Source organism: Desmodus rotundus, chromosome 4 (genome assembly GCF_022682495.2).
Source record: "Desmodus rotundus isolate HL8 chromosome 4, HLdesRot8A.1, whole genome shotgun sequence".
Lineage (NCBI taxonomy): Eukaryota > Metazoa > Chordata > Mammalia > Chiroptera > Phyllostomidae > Desmodus > Desmodus rotundus.
Window position 1 is genome coordinate 176484930 of NC_071390.1, and position 19685 is coordinate 176504614.

At 42.7% G+C, this 19685-nt stretch overlaps 1 long non-coding RNA gene across 1 annotated transcript in view; it reads right to left on the reverse strand.

Moving 5' to 3' along the window:
• Positions 1-19382, reverse strand: part of LOC123478032 (uncharacterized) — a 50956-nt gene extending 31574 nt beyond the window's left edge. Inside the window, exon 1 of the long non-coding RNA XR_008426743.1 lies at positions 19260-19382. This is a non-coding gene — a long non-coding RNA (uncharacterized lncRNA). The remainder of the gene's footprint in view (positions 1-19259) is intronic.
• Positions 19383-19685: the final 303 nt, after the last annotated feature.

Sequence of the window (19685 nt, forward strand, 5' to 3'; positions counted from 1 at the left end):
AATTAGGGCAAGCGAAGCCAGCCAATGCTGGAATGATGAGAACTGAGAGGCAGTACAGGGAGAGGAACCAAGCTCATAGCAAATGAGCAGTAAGAAGATCCATGAGTTTCTGCAGCTGAGGGTACCGGGGTCACTGTGAATGAGTTCTGGCCCGGTCTTCCTGACAATCCACCCCTGACTTTTCTAAGATTTCTGTGCCTTTTACTACCCACACATATGTATCATTCTTTCAAAAAATCACCTTGAAATAGAACCAGAGGGCACAGAGGAAACCCCTACTGAGGTTCAGTAGGGTAAGACTCCCTGAGGGTGAGACTTGCATGCCCACCAGGCAGCCTGCACATCTCCATTTCCTTGAAGGAAACCGGGGCTCAGATAGATCAAGCGGCTTGCCCGAGGCCATAACTCATTTCTGAGCAGGACCGACTTTGAAACCCCTTGTCTGGCTCCCCAGATGCTTCCTAATGACAATCTAAAGAAAATGGTACCAGGGCATTCCTGGGGGAGAAAAATGCTAAAATTCCTGGGAGATGGGAGATCAGGGCATATTTGCCTCTTACTCCAAAAGCTGGCTGGAAACAGATCATGAGAGACTCCAGGCCACCACAGTCAATGGGAATTGGGTCCATTCAGGCATGAGCAGGGCACATGTGTGTACCTATTTGATGTATGTGTAAGCACATATTTGTGTGTGTCTCTGTGGAAGGCCCAGGTGTTTCTGGGGGTGACTGTATGTATGAGTTTACATGTGCACACATATGACAAATGTGGGGGGTTTTACTTTACAAAAGAAACTTTGTAATTAGCAAAAAAAATCCTACTATAAAAATCAAAATCCCTCATTTGTCAGAGATCTGGCCTAAATCTTTCTCGAAGGTGTTGTTTTTCAAGAATACATCATCTCCGCATGTGCCGAGACCTCCGCCTAGATTAGATGCAGGAATAGCTTGTTTCCCTGACCTTGAGCTTTCTGGGGCTTTTTTGTGCCTGCTGTGATGTTCCATTGTAAAGAATTAGAAAAATTTCCAGGGACCTTTTATGAACATCTAAGAAAATAAAATATAGCAGCATCACTCTCATACACACAAGGCTTTGTGGCTCACAAAGCATTATACTTTCATGTCTGTAATTTTATTTGACCCACATAACAAAGCTGTGGAGAAGGCATTTTAAAATTGAAGAAACTGAAGCTTAGGAAGAGGAAGCAATTCAGCCAATGAGATATACTGAAATACAGGGGGTAGCAATAGAATTTTAAATTTGACCTTCTTTCTCCCAGGACTGCATTCTTGAAAACAGAACCCCAAAATGTTCTCTTAATTTACTGATTCCCTGCCCAGGAAACCAGCCTCTGTTCATTATTTTTAAAGACCTTCTTCCCAAGAGTTTTATGTGCTTCTTGGTAATTGCTGCTTTCCCTCCTTCATGGTGAGAAGGTCTCTCTTATCTCTTTATTTTGTCGTCATGGCCTCCAGATACGCCTCTGCCTGCATATAAACCCCTCCAAGCTCCCTGTGAGCTTTGCCTGCCTTCTGGAGCCAGGGCAGCGCTTCTCAAATGTGAGTGATGCAGATGATGCAGAGTCCACCTGCAAGAAAAAAAGCATTCTCACCGGACCCCCTCGTGTTGGCTGGAAAATGTCCTTATAATGTAACTTAAATATGGATACATATGACCTCATTACAATTGCCTTATGCTTATAGCTCTTATACCAGGAAAAAGACCTAGAAAATATTTACAAAATGATCACAAACAAAACTATAACGATCACCATCAGATCCACATGCCAGCTGATATCATCTTGCTGGAACCGAAAGTGATGTTTGAATTGTGACTATAGTAATGGTTGTTTCGGCAGTGTGTGTGTGTGTGTGTGTGTGTGTGTGTGTTCTATCAATATCACTTTGGTGTGACTCAGTAATTCAATTCTTCCAACATTTGTCTCTATTCAACTTATAAGTTGGGATAGCATTTGGATTTTATTTAAAATAAATTCATCTTTTCCATGTTAAATTCTGCTTTGGTCCTTTTTCCACAATTAAGGTAATACTAGCTGGTGGAACCCAATAAAAAATGCACAAACATGTGTGAAAAGGTTGCTAGGAGTATGTCCTCATAAAGTAGTTCTCCAAATGATCTACAGTGGACTAAAATTATTTTTTAAAATTGTCTTTAAACTTACCAGAAAATGTACTCTTTAAAAACTGATAACAATCTTTAGAGAAAATTTAAGAACAACAGTTGAAGGAAAATGGCCCAGGCAAAATGAATTTTGAGGGGTGTGGGTTCCTCTAGCCTAAAATAATTTATCTGAATGACATGGAGACTGGGGAAGGCGATCTTCAATAAATTATCGTATATAATATTCTAATAGTCCCATGACACTATTTTATCACTCTTTGCCTAGCAGGTCCTGAGAAGAAGGAGAGCACTCTAACATCAAAAAGCTGGCCGGTATCAGGTCCAGGACAAGAGCCAGGTTTTCTGGCTCCAAGCGCATAATGCAGATAAAGGACAGAACCAGAGGTCAAGGGTAGCTGCTCAGCAGAAAGGATGGGAGCTGTCAGAGAAGGGCATTCTGGGGACTCTTGGGGCCTGCAAGAGGTTAGAGACTAGAGATCTGTGAGGGTTCTTTAGAAGGAGCTAATGCCCCTGCGCGCCCAGGTCCCCATCACCCCGGAGGACAGTGAGAGCCAGGTGTGGCCAGGAAAAGGGCTCTGGGTTTGGGCTGTAGACTGGGGGGACAAAACAACATCAGAGAGGGAAGACCCAGAGAGTTACATATGACCTGGGTGAGGCTCCTGGAAATATGAGCTTGCAATTAGGCTACTCAGACCCACTTTGAGGAAAACATATGCTTGGTGGGAAGGGAATTAGGTCCCATTCTTTTTTTTTTTTTTTTTCAATATAACGTTGTACTAGTTTCAGGTGTATAGCATAGAGGTCAGACAACCATATACTTCACACAGTGCTCCCGCTGATGTGTCCGGTACCTATCTGGCACCATCATCATTGTTATTGTTTATTGACTGTCTTCCCTATGTCCTACTCTGCATCGCCATGACAGTTCTGTGACTGCCACTGTGTACTTCTGCATTTCGTCACCTTTTTCTCCCAGCCCCCCCGCACCTGCGCTTTGTCAACAATCAGCCCGTTTTCTTGATCTGTGAGTCTGTGTTGTTTCAGTGTGTTCTGCAGGTCCTGCATAGAAGTGAACTTGTATGGTATTTGTCTTTCTCTGACTGAGTTATTTCACTCAGCACAATATTGTGTCCCATGCTTGATGGCCCAGCACTCCAGAGCAAAAGTCCAGAAAAAAAAGAGCTCAGCTTCCAGAATACAAGAACCTGGGAAGATCTACTCCTCTAAAAAGCAATGAGAACAGTGGTGAAAACCATCAAGCCTTCCTTTTAAAACAGGGGCTTTTAATAATCAAGACTGTTTCTTCCAGAAAAATGGCTGAACCTAGTGAGAAAAGAGAGCCTCTGGACTTTCTGATGGTCTTAAGGCATGACCCTCCCCCCAGCTCTTGAAGGCCAACAGCCTCTCAGCTTCAGTGGCTGTGAAGACCAGCAGCCCTCAAGCCGTGGGAAGGGCAGAGGATGGACAGGTTTGGACAGCACCCACAGCCCTTCCCCAGAGAGTCACCACTCTCTGATCTGTCTGGAAGCTCTCTGAAATGCCCCATTCCCAGAGCCTGACTTGGTTTGACGCACCTCTGTGGGAGGAGTCCTACCCACAAGGAATTTGGCAACACCCTGTCAGCCTCCGTCGCTCGCCATCACAGCCACCCCATGGTGTCACCTCCTGCTGCTAAGAAGAGACTGACCACAGCGTGTACAGCTCAGTGGCTTAAACAGCTCACACGGATAATCTCCCTGTTCCGGAGCCTGAAGCCCGACACCAGTCTCCCTGGACTGGAATCGAGGTCTGGGCAGGGCTGCATTCCTTCTAGAGGCTCTAGAGGAGAACCCATTCCCTGGCCTTTTCCAGCTTCTGGAGGCCGCTTGGCTTACAGTCCCTCTTCTCCATCTTCAGAGGCAGCCACTCTGCCTCTCTTTGACCAGCCTTCCACATCACATCTTCCTCAGACATTCTCACTCTCCCCCACTCCCTCTTTTAAGGGCCCTTGTCATTACGTGGGTCCCTTTCCATAAATCCAGCATAGTCTCCTTAGCTTAAAGTCAGCTGATTAGCAACCTTAATTCCATCTGCAAACTTAATTGTCTTTGCCACATAACTTATTCACAGGTTCCAAGAATTAAGGATATGAATGGATATCTTTGTAGGGCTATTATTCTTATTACTACCACACCCCATGACCCACCAATCCCACTCTTGGGTATAGCCAAGATAATTGAAAATGTATGTATAACAAAAGAAGTTCACCAGCTAATGAATGAATAAATTAAATGTGACATACGAGGGGGACCCAAAAAATGGAATTGATTTTTAAAACGTGTGTATTTATTCTTACGTGTTTAAACTTCAGTCGCCTTCTAAGTGCTCTCCATTTGATGCAATACACCTATAGAGACATTTTTTCAACTGCTCAAAACAGTGTTTGAACGTGTCAATTTTGATGTCTTTTAGTCTTTCAGCCATTTTTTGTTTCACCTCTTCCACCTCAGCAAAACATTTCCCTTTGAGGACTTTTTTCATCGGATGGTGGAAGTCACTTGGGGTGAGGTTGGGTGAATAAGAAGGATGGGGTATAGGGATCATGCCATTTTTTGGTCAAAAACTGTTGAACACTCAGCACAATGTGCACAGGTATGCTGGTAAATCACCCCTCATGGAATGGACAAATGCATTGAAAGAGTCTTCAAAAAAAGTTCACTGAAGCTGAATGCAGCCTCTCACAACAACACCAGCTGGTACAGTGCTACAGATGGGTTCCTAGAACACTCACTTAGTGGGGGGAGCCTGTGCTACAAGGGGCCTGCCCTCCAGAGGATAATTCCAGTTTTGCAGGGGTCCCCCTAGAAAGTATCCATATAGTAGAATATTAGTTGGCCATAAAAAGGAATGATGTTTTAGATGAACTTTGTTTTCTTTTCAAACTGGATGAACTTTGAAACATTATGCTAATAAAAAAACCAGGCACAAAAGGTTACTTATTATATAAGTCCACTTATATGAAACACCCAGAATAGGCAAGTCCATAGAGATAGAAAATAGATTAGTGGTTGCCGGGGAACTGAGGGAGGGAGGAATGCAGACGGGTTGGTAAGGGGCATGGGGTTTCTTTTAGCAGTGACAAAAGTGTGATGGAATCAGTGATGATCCATGCCTGACTTTATGAATATTTAAAAATCACTTAACTGTCCACTCTAAAAAAGTAAACTCTATGGTATGTGACTCATATATCAATAAACATTTTTTTTAAAAAATACAGATACAGCCCTGGCTGGTGTGGCTCAGTAGATTGAGCATGGGCCTGTAAACCAAAGGGTCGCTGGTTTGATTCCCAGTCAGGGCACATGCCTGGGTTGCAGGCCAGGCCCCCAATGGGGGGGCGCGCAAGAGGCAACCACACATTGATATTTCTGTCCTCTTTCTCGCCTCCCTCCCCCTCTGTCTAAAAGTAAATAAATGAATATTTTTTAAAAATACAGAGAAGAGATCTGTAAAAATACAGGTGCAGATAACCTGGACAGATACAGATTTAGGCTTTTGAAATGACAGCCTAAATGAACAGTAGAGAGGGGGACTTTCTGTGTGGGTTTGGGAAGGGGGTTTTCTCAACACATTTCTTTCTCAAGAGCCTATTATGGAAACTCCCCATGGGAATGGCAGTCGGATGAGCTCTTTCTCCTGGTCTTCATCTCACCCCCCTGTCTCTGCCTCCACTAATGCCTTAGTTTACAGGAGGAGGGGCCAATCAGTCTGCCTGCGGCCACACCACTAACCAGCAGTGTCTGGGGGCTCGGTGCAGACTTTTCTGGTTCCACTGGCTCTTCTGTGTCCACCAGACTATGTGGCGTCCGAGCAGCAGGCTACTGACACCTCTCACCAGGCACCCAAACTGACACACAACAGCAGCCATGGCACAAGACAGTTTTGCCACTAAAGGAGCATCTCTCTCAGCCACCTGTCACTGTGGATGTGACCATGATACACATTTGATGATAATGAAAGTTAATCACATGCCGCTGCATTCTGAGGTTGAAGTTACTTTTTTGTTTTAATTTGGTTTCTGCTTCCATGATGATTATTCTAACTGAAGAGGTTTCTGATGGCTCTTGGAGACACAGGCAGCACGACACAGTGCTCTTGATAACTTTTCAACAGCTCCCTTTACTGCCAATTAATAGTTATGAGTGTCTAGAAGGTTCACATCCCAGTACTTGAGAAATGCTCCATGAACTGACTTGTGTGGAAAGCACTAAATATGTGTGCATGCGTGTGACTTGTACATCTGAAGTCCCTTTCTACATTTATTTGATTCCTATTTTATCAACCCACTGGCAGAATGTTACCCAGGTATGTTGCCTGGGCTTTCAAATCTAAGTACTGAGACATCAGTGTTCATTTAGTACGTGGGTAGGTCACCTAGGTGGAGAAACTCTGTGTCGTTACCCTGCAGAAATGACAGGCAATAAATGAATAAAACACAGTCTTTTGAAGGGATCCAAAAAGGCTAATGTCTCTCCCACTGGCAGTAAAAGCAAGTTGTCCACCTTGGGCAAACAGATGTTATCAATACATCTGGCAATCCTCCAAAGCTTTGCGGACATGACCATTCCATAATGACTTCTACTTCAAAAGTGAAGTTCCCCGCGGTGACAAATCATTAACAGGGCCCTGGAATGTATGCTCAGTACTCTCAGTGTGAGCCAAGTGAATCAGTCACCTTAATCCAATAGCCAGGGCTTAGACCTGAAATGGGCTTCTGAGATAATCTGCTCAGAAAAATGGTAGGGATCACAATATTCCCCCAAACCCCAACGCCCTAATTAAATGGTTGAAGTCCAGAAAGGTTGGCACACATGTCTGAGGCCCATATCTGGTTAAAGGCAGAGCCAGTTTGGAATGTGTTTATAAATTTATTTCCCAAACGTCACGAGCATCAGCTGTGTGCTAGAAGCTGGAGATATTAACTGGCTTCCAGGATCTTACAGTGAACTGGGGAAGCAGCAGGTGAATGGATACCCATGGCGCAACACTACACAGGCTCAAAATCCAACTGCCTGGGTTCAATTCTCATCACGTCCACTTATAAGATATAGTACCTGAGTCTGTGACCTGAAAAACAGGGATAAATATTGCCTCTATATCTTAAAATTGCTATATGAACTAACTGATATAGTATCTGTGAAATTTTTAGCAGTGTCCAGTATACTGTAGGCCAAGGGTGTGGGCAGGGGCAGGCAAAGCTTGTGCCTGAAAACATGTGCACCCCCAAACTGCTGTCACTGGGAGGTTTCTCAGGAAAGGGGGCCTGTGAGTCTTGACAATAACAACAGCTACAGAAATAATGCAGTCCTAAAAATAGCTGCCTTCAGAGCCAGGTTTGAGAATAACATCCGTCTCAGTGACGCCAAGGTAACAAGAAGCAGGTGCACTGGTGAAAGAGGACCACCATTGGGCCAGCACAGCCAACGCCTCGGACTAGGTAGGAGAAACAGGATTGGTCCTCTCCTCAGAGGGTCTATCTCAAACTTAAATGGATCGTGTGTGCCCTTTCCGGGTTCTTTTTTTATCATTTATTTATTTTTACATTTTAGTTTAAGAAAGAATGATACTAACAGCATTAGAAAAAGGCCATGGTTATTTTTTGTGCTGTTTATAATTTTACTCTGCTATACTGAAACCCTCCCTGTGTTGGGTTTTTTAAAATGTTTGTTTCAAAACCAGCATTGATTTTCTAGAGGTTGTAATCCATTTTAATTTGATAGAAACCAAGTGTGTTTCCACAGTGATCTTTATGGGACTTGAGGGTGTATTGTCAAAAGCAGGGATAGATACATACAGTTCTAATAAAAAATCATGTGACCAGAAATCACATGGGGATTCACTTGCCATGTGCTTGCTTTCCTCACCAAGAGTGGGACTCGAAGGAATCTATGTGTTGGTCAGGACCCTGCTGAAAGCGAAGGGAAGATCACCCGCCATCTGCCACACCCTGCATTAAGTGCTTCACACCCATCACTTCTAATGCGCCCAGCAGCCTTGTACTATACTCCTTCCGTCACGTGAGATCATAGGAATCCTAGGCTTGAAGAAACTTGCCAGTGTTCACAGAGGTATGGATAGAGCTAGAACTCAAGGTCAGGTATTATATTTAGACTCCTACTGGTTGAAAGGGAGTTATATTGCTACATTTCTTGTGTAGGCAGTTAATGAAAAGGACATACAGTAATTCAAAAAAGTGCCGGGATGTAGTCCCTTGAGATCCCATAACTTCCAAGAGTGCAGTAAACACCTGAGTTCAGGGCAAGAGAGAATAATGGTTCATCACCCTTTAAAACATAAGAGCAATGCCAGGGGTCTAGCATTATTCATTATCTTAAGATTTATTTTAAAGTATCTAAATGTAGCTCTGGCTGGTGTGGCGCAGTGGATGGAGTGCCAGCCTGTGAACCAAAAGGCCGCTGGCTGGATTCCCAGTCAGGACACATGCCTGGGTTGCAGACCAGGTCCCCCATAGAGGGCACAGAAGAGGCAACCACACATTGATGTCTCTCCCTTCTCTTTCTCCTTCCCTTCTCCTTTCTCTAAAAATACATACATTTAAAAATATTTTTAAAATATTTAAACATGCCCAAAATTAAAGTGAATTGTCTAATAAATTTGAATTGTCTAATAAACATATCTACTGCACAGATACAGCAATTTTCAATTGTTTCCATAATTGAGTAATCTGTCCTTTTCAAAATTTTGTTGCTGTAGTATAGTCAAGCAAATCCAAGATTCCATTTCATTCTTACATTCTTTAGTGTGTCTCCCTAACAAATATGGGCATAATCTCATGAACGCAGTGTCATTATAGCACCTACTAAAATTGTCACTAATTCCATGTTATAACCATATACCAAGACATAATCAAACTTCTCTGCTTGTCTCTATAATGCCTTTTTACACTTTCTTTTTGCAAAACATTTCCAGTAAACATATCCGCAAAACCAGAAATCAAGATGTATTTATTATACTTATCTGTTAAGCTCCTCTCTTTTTTCCTAGGCTATTGATTTGTGAAAGACAATTTATTGTCCTGCAGAATATTCATATGTTGACAAGTGAAACTTTGCAGCGTATATGGGACTCTTCTGGTTTATACCCCCAACTCCCGAAAAGAGCTTAACAGCACCGCTTTTAATTCTCAAAAAAATCCTGGTTTGGGCAACATGATGATCAGATATTATTTACTCATCTCTTTGTATTGTTTCTGTCAATATAAGAAATGTCCAAACTTGTAGAGAATTTTTATGAGTTTATTTGAGCCAGACTGATGACAATTGTCAGCAAGCAGATCTCAACAAATTGAGAAAATGCTCTGGAGAATGTCAATTTTGTAGCTTTTTTTTTTTCTTGCTTTTTTTTTTTTTTTTTTTACATTAGAATCAAGGGAGGAAACTTAAAGAGAGTTCATTGGTGGTAGATTAAGGGGGTGGGAAAAAGCAAAGTTGGGGAATCTCTGGCGTTGGAAAGAGAACAATGGAGAGACACATACTTCTTTTACATTGGTGGGTACAGGGTAGTTCGTGATTAACACCGACAACACAGAGAGATGGTATTCAGGGAACAAGGCCGCCATGAGGGGCTGGTTCGATGGTGTGCGCTCTAGGACGGTGGGTGAGCCCTGAGAGGCTGGGAAAGGAGAGTGCTTTGACATTTCCAAGGTCTGTTTTCTTAGACTCATGAAGACAGTAGACCGGCTCACTTAAGATAAAGAATGACCTTTCTCAAGGAATTTACAGGCTCAAGATATGACTACACACCATGACCTGCTTTTAGTTAGAAATTTTTATTTTCACACCAGCCAACGTGGTTGCGTTCCATCTCTGAGTTTGTAAGGCTACCCATGCAGGCCTCTCCTGAGTTTATTACAATATGTGACTCCTTTTTCAGCCATATTGTGATATTGAACTGTTTTTTTCTTTAATTTTTTTCACATAAATGTAAATTAGTTCTGGGCTCAGATTAGGTTAAAATTCAACTTCTTTAGTCAAAAATATCTCGCAGGTAGTACTGTGGCCTTCATTTTACCCACAATAATGAGGTAAGTCGAGTTCAGTGTTGCTAAACTTGACCAGTGGGTTTAGGGCTAATTATTGATTCCTTTAATGTGAATTTCCCCATCAGCCTTTCATCCAATGGTTTTATCTTGAATCAATTATTTTATTATCGTTTGCAAATATTAACTTCATAAGTTCATATTTTCATCCACATTTTAGCTTGTATTCTTCTCTGAAAAACTCTTCTTTGCCATAGGATCATTTGATTATACTTAAATACAATAAAGGCGAGATAAATACATAATCATTTTGAAATTGCCAAATTTCTAAATAATGGCTTGGTGAGTGAAAATAGAGTTTGAGTATGGATGATGGTTGCTGGGAATGAGTTAAGGCAGTTTGTTCAAATCTTCTGAGTGCTCCTTTTTCCACAGTAAAATTGGACGTAATTATCTGCTGAGTGTGAGGAGAATGGAGATGCTAGAGGCCTAAGGAGAGAGGAGTTGGTAGGAATGGAGGCCAATGCATTCTTCACGGCCCTTTCCCTTGCATCTGCCACGAGAGGCCGTATGCAAGGGAATGTTTGTCCTCATCTGATTTGCAGTGTCTCTACTGGGCAGTCTGTTGCAAAGTGATCTCACAAATGATTAGTATCGATAATACCCAGCATATTCATGGTCACCCGAGGCCAAAAACATTGCTCTACACCATAACAAGATATAACCAGAATAGCAGAATTACACGGCGCAAAGCCTGGGAGCTGCAGGCAGAGAAAGTGATTTGCGGCCAAGGGCTCAGAGGATGCTCTGAACGGACCACAGCCACGGACTGTACTTCCAGCACAGGAACTGTACTCTTTCCTGCACCACCCTGAGTCTCTCTGGTCAGAATCCTTCTTGCACCTTTTGTTTCCAAACCTTTCATTATACCAAAAGTCAATTTGAGCAATTCTGGGTGTGAAGCACTCAGCTTCCCTGGCAATTACTGATCACCTGAGGGAGGCATCAGTGCGATGCCAAATTTGGGCAGGTGGTGAAGTCCTGCTGCCCTCTGAGTTCATGTCAGCTGTCTAGTTAGGAAAACGTCCCATGTACTAGGAAGCTCAGGTGGAACCCATGTTCAGTTCAGACAGATTTCATTCAGCCCAAAGGTTGAGTGTTAGACTCCCAAGGTCGAAAGTGTGAAGTCTCATGGATCAAAGTTTATCCTCTCTCCTTTTGTTTCATTTATTTTGCTGAGGAAAAAAAGCAACCTGCACAGCCTCAGTAATAAACAGCACCAACCTATGCCCCTGGTTATGGGAATTCCATCAGGAGTAGTGCCAAGAAAGTGCATTTTGTCTGTTACTCTTCCAGGCAAAATAGGGAGGTTCCCAACGAGGTTTTCAGAGAAATGCCAACACGCTAGAAATTGCAGAAGGAAACTGCATCATGGGTAGGGTGGGGACCAGGAGATGTGGGCTAGAGGATGGTGGCTGAAAGACCTGAGGTACACTTTCGTGTAACAAGTATATGACTTGAGTCAAGTCAAGGAGCTTTAGTTCTCTCATTGGCAAGTAAGAATACTAACATAAACACACACAGGGAGACTTGCGAGAACCTGTTGAGATAATGCATCCAATGACATCTGTGAAGTTATACAACTTTCTGTAAACAAGTGTGTTCTGTGGTCTAGGAGGGCTGTCCGGAAAAAAAGTCCAGCCATTGTTAATGTAACAGGAATGGTTTGCTCAACATCGATGTAACCTGGCAGCCAAGGAGAGTGAGTGGACCAGAATGCACATGAGTGAATAATGACAACTTCACTGTACTAGTCAGTGGGGGTGGTAGAGGCCATTGAATGAGCATGTGTACTGTGTGACCTTCACATTCAAAATGACTGAGTGAGTACAGCAACAAATATGCACCGAATTCTGCGTTAAGCTTGAACATTTCTCCAGAAAAAGTATTAGATGATTCAGAAGGCTTTGGGGGATAATGCAATGAGTAAGCAGAAATAAGTGTGGCACAAATGCTTCCAATGTGGTCAAGACTCTGTTGAAAGTGATCCACATTCTGGAAGGCCTGCAACAAGCAGAACACTTAAGAATGTTGAACATGTACAGGCTGTTTCTGGCTTTTCCCAAAACTAAAATCATTTTGAAAGAGAAGAGATTTCAGACCATTGATGAGATTCAGGAAAATATGATGGGGCAGCTGATAGCAATTCCAACAAAGAATTTTGAGAAGTGTTTTTCAACAGTGGAAGACATGCCGGGAGAACTGTGTGAGGTCCCAAAGTGCCTACTTTGAAGGGGACTGAGGCATCATTGCCTTATGTACAATGTTTCTTATATCTTGTATCTTCTTCAATAAATGTCTCTCTTTTTCACAGTGCATGGCTGGATACTTTTTGGACAGACCTCCTATATCTAAATTATAATCCTTTGTGTTATCTCTGAGGAAGAAAGGAAGTATGGCAGGGAGGGATGAGGGGAAGAAAAAAGATAATGAATGTGTGTTGTTACGAACACTAAATTTATCATAATTTGTTACAGCAGCAATAGGAAATTCATACACCACCCAAAGACACCAAGACTAGGAACCTGCCCCGGGACGTCTGCAATGCCACACCTGGTGAAACAAATGTGTTCTGTGCTCAGACTGATGAAGAAACATGTCCCATTGCCCCTTTGAGTGAAAGTCCTCTCTCATCACTGAAAAGCAAATTATATGCAAATAAGCCAACTGAGTCAGAACCCCAGAGAACTCTGGGGAAGCAATGCCAAACCATGGATGATCTGGGGAGATGGGGGAGGCCTACACACTGGCAGTTAGCCAGAATAAGAGGGATAGAAAAAAACAAAAAATTTCAGCCATACTAAGCAGTTTGTTCTCAGAATTTGGGGGGTAGAGCACAACCATAGTAGTAGGTAATCATTGACTCTCAATTGTTCTTGGCTTTGGCCGACATCTTCATGGACTTTATAATCTTAAATCTCCACCCTCAAATCTTCACATGTGCTGTACTATTAGCTCCCCTAGTGAAGTTACGTGGAGGGCTCATGAGGTCCTGTACTGAGTTAGAGACAGATATGTGTAAAGTGAAAAATGCCTTAAGAACACTAAAACAAACAAACAAAAAATGTTAATTGTTTAAAGGAGAAGGTGATTCCCCCAAGAAGCCACAGAAAAGGACTCTGGTTTTCCCATGGTGGGCCCGGACCACCTCCTCTCCTGGTGCTTGCTCGCATCTGCGGTGCCCCCTGGAGGTCCCCCGTTTTTACTCAGTCTGTGTCTATTAGCTCTGGCCTGAGTTCCTCTTCAGGGTTCTCTGCTGACAGACACAGTATATAACCTGCAGAAAGCTAATTAAACCCCATATCTCAGCTTCTTTGGTTGGCTTAAAGGGCAGTTAATTGATCAGAGGTTTCCAGGGATTAAAGAAAACTGCCTGTTAGCCACAAGAAAAGGGTTCTAAGATTGGTCTGACTAGGAGGCTTTTAAAGGGCAGGCATGACTGAGATCCCCAGCCATCTTCCGGTTAAAGCCAGGAAGACACTGTGGGCAGCCTGTTGCTTCAGTGAACCATTGAGTTCTGATTTGTGCTGACATGTCCAGGTGGGAAGCAGGCTGAGCAGGGAGGTGGCCTTTGTGTGTCCTTTTAAATACAAGGTCTCTATTTGCATGACTCATTACTTCACCACTAAAAATCATTTCAAAGGAAATCCATCCTTTCCTTCCTGGATAATCCTTATTTTTTTAAGAACTCCTTGCTGGCATCATTTCAGGATTTACTGTATATGTGGGGTTCCCAGAACACATCGACTACATCACATCATGGATTATTCTCTGCAAAAAGTCACAGGATCCCCTAACTCCAAAGGGCCATGGCGATAGGAAGGACAGGTTCCCAAATGAGACATAGGGTTTCTCAGGGAAAAAACAAACAAACTATAAAATAGGATGAGCAAAAATGTGCCCTGTGTCAACCAGACCTAGGGCACAAACCCAGCCTCACAGAAAACTCGATAGCTTTAAGCTAAATAATCGATCTCTGCTCGCGTCTCCCTATTTATCTTGATGGAGGAGAATGAAGATTAAACAAGAAACTGTTATGTTTCAGATTTTAGACTATAAATTTTACATGCTGGATTTTATTGAAGGTGACTTAATTCTCCCAACAAATTCTCAGCAAGCCTCTTAGGAAGCCCGCCATGCATCATTATCTCTGTTTTTCTTTTGTGAGACTGTGGTTTAGAGAAGTAAAGTCACTCACAGTCAGATCCCTGATAAGAAGCGGATTTTGAAACTGTATCTGCCCGATGCTAAAGTCCGGCCCTTCTTACAACATCTGATTGCTCCAGTAAGTCTGATATCAGAGTTGCCTGGCGCTTCAAAAAGGATGGTACTTCTCCAGGCCGGAAACTAAGGGAGAAAGCTAAGCTATTCTTCTGTAAGAGCCCAAGTAATTCTCAGACGAATCTAAGTGACAAAGATATACATCTCTAATTTTAGAAAGGGCAAAGCTGAGGCTCACGGAAGTCAGGTCATTGGCAGGCACAGGTGGTAAAGCTGCTGCTGGCCATTCCCCTGAACCTGTGTTCCCCACTTTTAAGTTTTACATCACTCTTCATCCATTGCACAGCCAAGACATCCACCTAGACTGTCCCCCTTCTTTCCAACATACCAGCTACCCGGTCGTTCTCTGTCATATCTTCCTTGTGTCCAGAAAGTAAGACTGAGGCAAGGACAGAGTCCTGGGTCATGTGACATTGTCCCACAGGTCCAGGCAGCTCAACAGCAAATCTTATCCTAAATCAAGGACGGCTCATGAATTCTTCTTTTTTTCATATCACCCCCCATGAAATCTACCTGCTACTCCTGATGGCTTTACTTTCAAAATGCACCCTGATCCCCCACTTCCAACCACGTGTACCCATGACCACCTTGCTGCAAGTGTCCAGACCCTTCCTCCCTCAGCAATGTCCTGCCTAATCCCCACGCACTCTTAGTCTTTTCCACTATGACAGTCCATGCCCTTTGCCTGTCCAAATCCATCTCTCCTCACTCCTTCCCCACTAACCAAACCCTAATTTTGTCTGAAGCAGGAGCATGTTCAGGAGAAGAAACACCAGCTACACAATTGTACACAAGCCTGCCTCTCTCTGGATAAATAGATAGATATCTCTATACACATATATCTGTATGTGGTTACACAGATATACACTGTTTCATTTATAATATATATGTATATCCCATATAAAATATGAATGCCATATAAAATATGGTTCCCTTTATATATAAATTTATATTTGTTATAGATATACAACAAATATAGAGGGAGACATAACAAATTTATACATAACAAATATATATAGAGAGAGAGAGAGAGATTCTAATAAATAGTAGGGCTATATTCAAACCCGGGAAGGCAGATTTTAGAAAGTACACAAAACACACATTGGCTACTCAATACTTCCTAAAATCAACCTCATGATAGAATCTATCTTTTCACTAAGGGTCATGTCTTGTAATCTTTTCTCAAAAGAAAAGTTTCATAGGTGATGCAGGATATTTATGAAACAGACAACAAAATGCATATATTAAGTACTCTGTGTTCTAAGAACCTTGCTTATATATATATATATATATCTGGCAAATACTTATATACAATAATTATCACACATTTCCCTATTTCAAGAGTTTATAATCTAGTGGAGAAAGCTAACCTGGCACCTGCTGAGATGCTGTGTGCCCCGTCTCAGGCTGACCCAGCCCAGCACCATCGGGCCAGCCCCACCTCGAAGGAGCTCCGGTCCTCTTAACACTGTGCCTGTGAGGAAGCAAATGCCTTTGCTTTGGATCCTCTTTCATTCATGTCTCCTGATTCACTCTTGTGCTTACCTGTCTCCTGATAGTTTGCTTCCATCTTTATTTCTGCTTCCACGAAGCTGACAGTGGGTTTGATGAATCTGCTATGACCCTTGATGGTCTCGGCTGGGGCTAGTTTTGCTCTCAATCTCTAGGTTCACCTGCCCCTGACTGCCTGTGTAAACAAGTAGTGTGTTCAAGTTCTGGCCCTTGTGACTCAGTGAGGAAGAGCTGCTCCCTCAATCTCTACCCTGACCAGAGAGCTTCAAACTTAGTTCTTCATGAATAATGTCCAGGAGAAAAGCAGCAAAGGAGAAGTGAGTAGAATAGGCAAAGTGCTGCATTCAGACCGACTTCAGTGAGCCAGGTTTCAGGGTCCATATTTGATCATTCTATCTTGAGCCAGTTATGAAGTGAGATTATGGGCCAAGCAAAAAACCATGAGTACATGCTTGTAAACTGTGGGTACAACTCAGAGTCTGAGTGGTTAGGCTACTAGGATAGAGTCAAGAAGAGAGAAGTCACTTGACATGCCAGGTACACAGTATAAGATATGAGTTTGTGCGTGTGTGTGTATAAAATTCATGGGAGCAGTATCATAGAGTTATTACTTATTCTTCAGAAATCTTTTTTTCTTACTTTTTAAGGTGGTTAATTCTATCTCTTTGATCAGCATTCTGTTTCCTTGAGAAAGAATGCATGTCACACAGAGAGAACAGTGTGGCTGGGGAGATAAAATTGTGGGCCAGGAGTCAGGAGCACAGACTCCGCTTCCTCCTTTCACCCCTAACTCCCGCTGTGACCTTGTGGACATCGCTTAAATTATCTATGCTTCCTAGTCTTCCCTTTGCAAAGCAGGGGAAACTTAGCCTATGTTATCAGCAACATGAAGGGAAAGGAGATAAGGCTGTAAGGACTTTAGGTTTAGTGGAGAGGAAAATGCTGCAGGAAGAAAATTACCATGTACATACACACGAAATGTAATTTATGGTTAAGGCTGAGAAAGCTGGGTGAGGGTCCCTTGACCCTATACAAAAAGGTACCAACTACAAGGTTCTTACCCCAAGTCAGAACTTCTTTTATTTCCAGATTCATCTTAGCCAAAATGTGATTGAAATGTGTTCTTATTCAGCCTTATATAATCACCTAATCACAAAAACAGGAGAATGGAAATCTCTCCTTCATTTGAGAGCTAAGAAATGCTAAGGTCAGATTGGACTCTTAGATCTGAATTTCCCTAAACAGAAGGGAAAACGTCTATTGTCCCCTTTACCCATGTTCATCCTTTCAGTGTGCATTTGTTGACCCCCCACAGCATGGCAAACATGGCATGAGGGGAGTACACCCAAGGCCCCTGTAGTCTGGCTACTGAAGAGTGGTCCACGCCAGCCCCATCAGCATCATGTGGGAGCATCGTGTGGGAGCTACATAGAAATGCAGGCTTCTAAGCCCCACCTTAGACCTGCTGAATCATCTGTGCATTGTTAACGAGATACCAGTGTTTGTTTGACTCTTACCCTACATGTTAATCCAGCGCTTGAATCACTTGGAGGCTTGAGTCAAGAACTATAAATTCAATTTGTAATTTGTCCACTTACTCGCTCTGTGATTTTGGGGATTACTCAACTTTATAAGCCCCCATTTACTCATCTGAAAAATGGAGGTAGTAATAACACCTGCTTATTAAGTTTATTTTGAGCATTAAATAGAACTCTTCATTGCATAGTGCCTAACAAAGAGGTAACCCTCAATTAATGTCCATTATGTTATCATTTTTATTATTATATTATCATATTATTAATATATGTCTCCTACCTTATGAGAAACTAATAGTCTAGAAGAGGGAAACACATTTGGACAAATAAGTATACCAATATATTACAGGTACCATAAAACATTTTGTCCCAAATCTTTCTGCCAGGGACCTATGACCTTTCACCTATGACATATCACCTCTCTCTTCCCACACCAGAGTTTGAACAGATCCCAAGATTAAAACTACAGTTTCTACTTGCCTCAGAGCACACAGGGACTATATGTTGGATGAGAAAATGAATGAATATAACGATAGGATTTTCAAATTTTATAAAAAGCATTTTGTTTGGGGGTTTTTTTTTTCTTTTTTCTCATTCAACATTTAAAAGCCTGTGATTGGAGCCCTGATAGTGCACTCACAAGTATCTTAAACTCAGACCTCCAACGTGAGTATCTAAGAAGATCCCAAGTCAAAAAAGGACCCAGCAGTTTCAAGACTGTCCACCAAGTTGCAAGCAGGCCGCAGGAGAAGGCCCGAACAGGCCAGGCTGAAGTAGCTGAGGTTGGAGCAGCAGCAACAAGAAATACGTCCAACAAGCTACCACAGGAGCAGACAGGAACCCAGGATTTTACAAGGATCAACTGGAAAGGAAATTTGTGAAAGAATATTTCTCCTACATTGTGTTTCTCCTAAATTACCCCTTTCTTTTTGAGCTTTTTATGTTATTCTCCCTCTGTCAGATACCTAAATTTTGGAGTGGCTAAGGTTCTGTCCCCAAACCTCTTACCTTCTCTAGCAACACATTTTCTTAGGAGAGTGTATGCAGTGTCCTGTCTTTACCATAGATACGGGAAGGTTCTCAATGTGCATTTCGAGCCCTGATAGCTTCCCTGAGATCTAGGCTCATGTGCATAGCTGCCTACTCAGTAACTCTACTGAGCAATCTTTGGAACCTAACACTTAGCTTGGCCCAGAACAGAACATGTGTTTCCCTTCATCACAACCCCCCTCCTACCCAGCCTCCTCTCCCCTGAGCCTGCCTATCTCAGGAAATGGCCACAGTATTAATATAGTTATTGAAGCCCCAAACTAGGAGCAATTCTTGATTTTGAATTTTTTTCCATTTCCCTTACCCCAATCTATTCCATCAACAAGCTTTGTGAGCTCTTCTTCCACAATGCTCCCCAAATGCCATCTTTTCTTATCAACTTTACCACTGAAACCCGAATCCAGGTCAGCATCATCTGGTCTGTCCCCAGATCCGCATCATCATCCTCACGGGTATCCCCATCTGCACAGGTGTGCCCTACAGGCTGCCATCTGCAGAGAAGCCAGGGAGCTTTCTAAATAGTCAGTGTAGTTTTCTCTGCCTAGAGCCATGGCCAAGCTCTTTGCCATGCCCCACAATGCTTTTCACAATGTGGTCCAGCCTCGCTCATGAACCTCACCTCTGGCCACACTCTCACTCACCTGTAGGCTCCAACCACACTGGCCTGCAAGCCGCACACCAAATGCACGCATTTCAGGACCTTTGAATCTGCTGTTTCAAAATATTCTCCCTCAGATATTCACATGACTGTCTTCTTCTCATCATTCAGCTCCCAACACAAATGTCGACTCTGAGCCTCCCACGTCTGGATGAGGCCACGCCCTCAGTCACCCTTTAACACACAGATCAATTTTCTCCTTGGCATAGCCCTTTTCAGGACTCCATGTCACCTTTATAATTTAGTTTTGGTTTCATGTTTAGTTTTCGGTTCTTTCCTCTAGCTTAAAATTGCTTGGAGGGCAAAGATCAGGCCTCTCTTGTTGGCACCAATCCCTAAAACGTTTTCTTGCATGTAGTAGGTACTTACCATACAGCTGTTAACCATCCCATCTCCTTTCGCATTCACA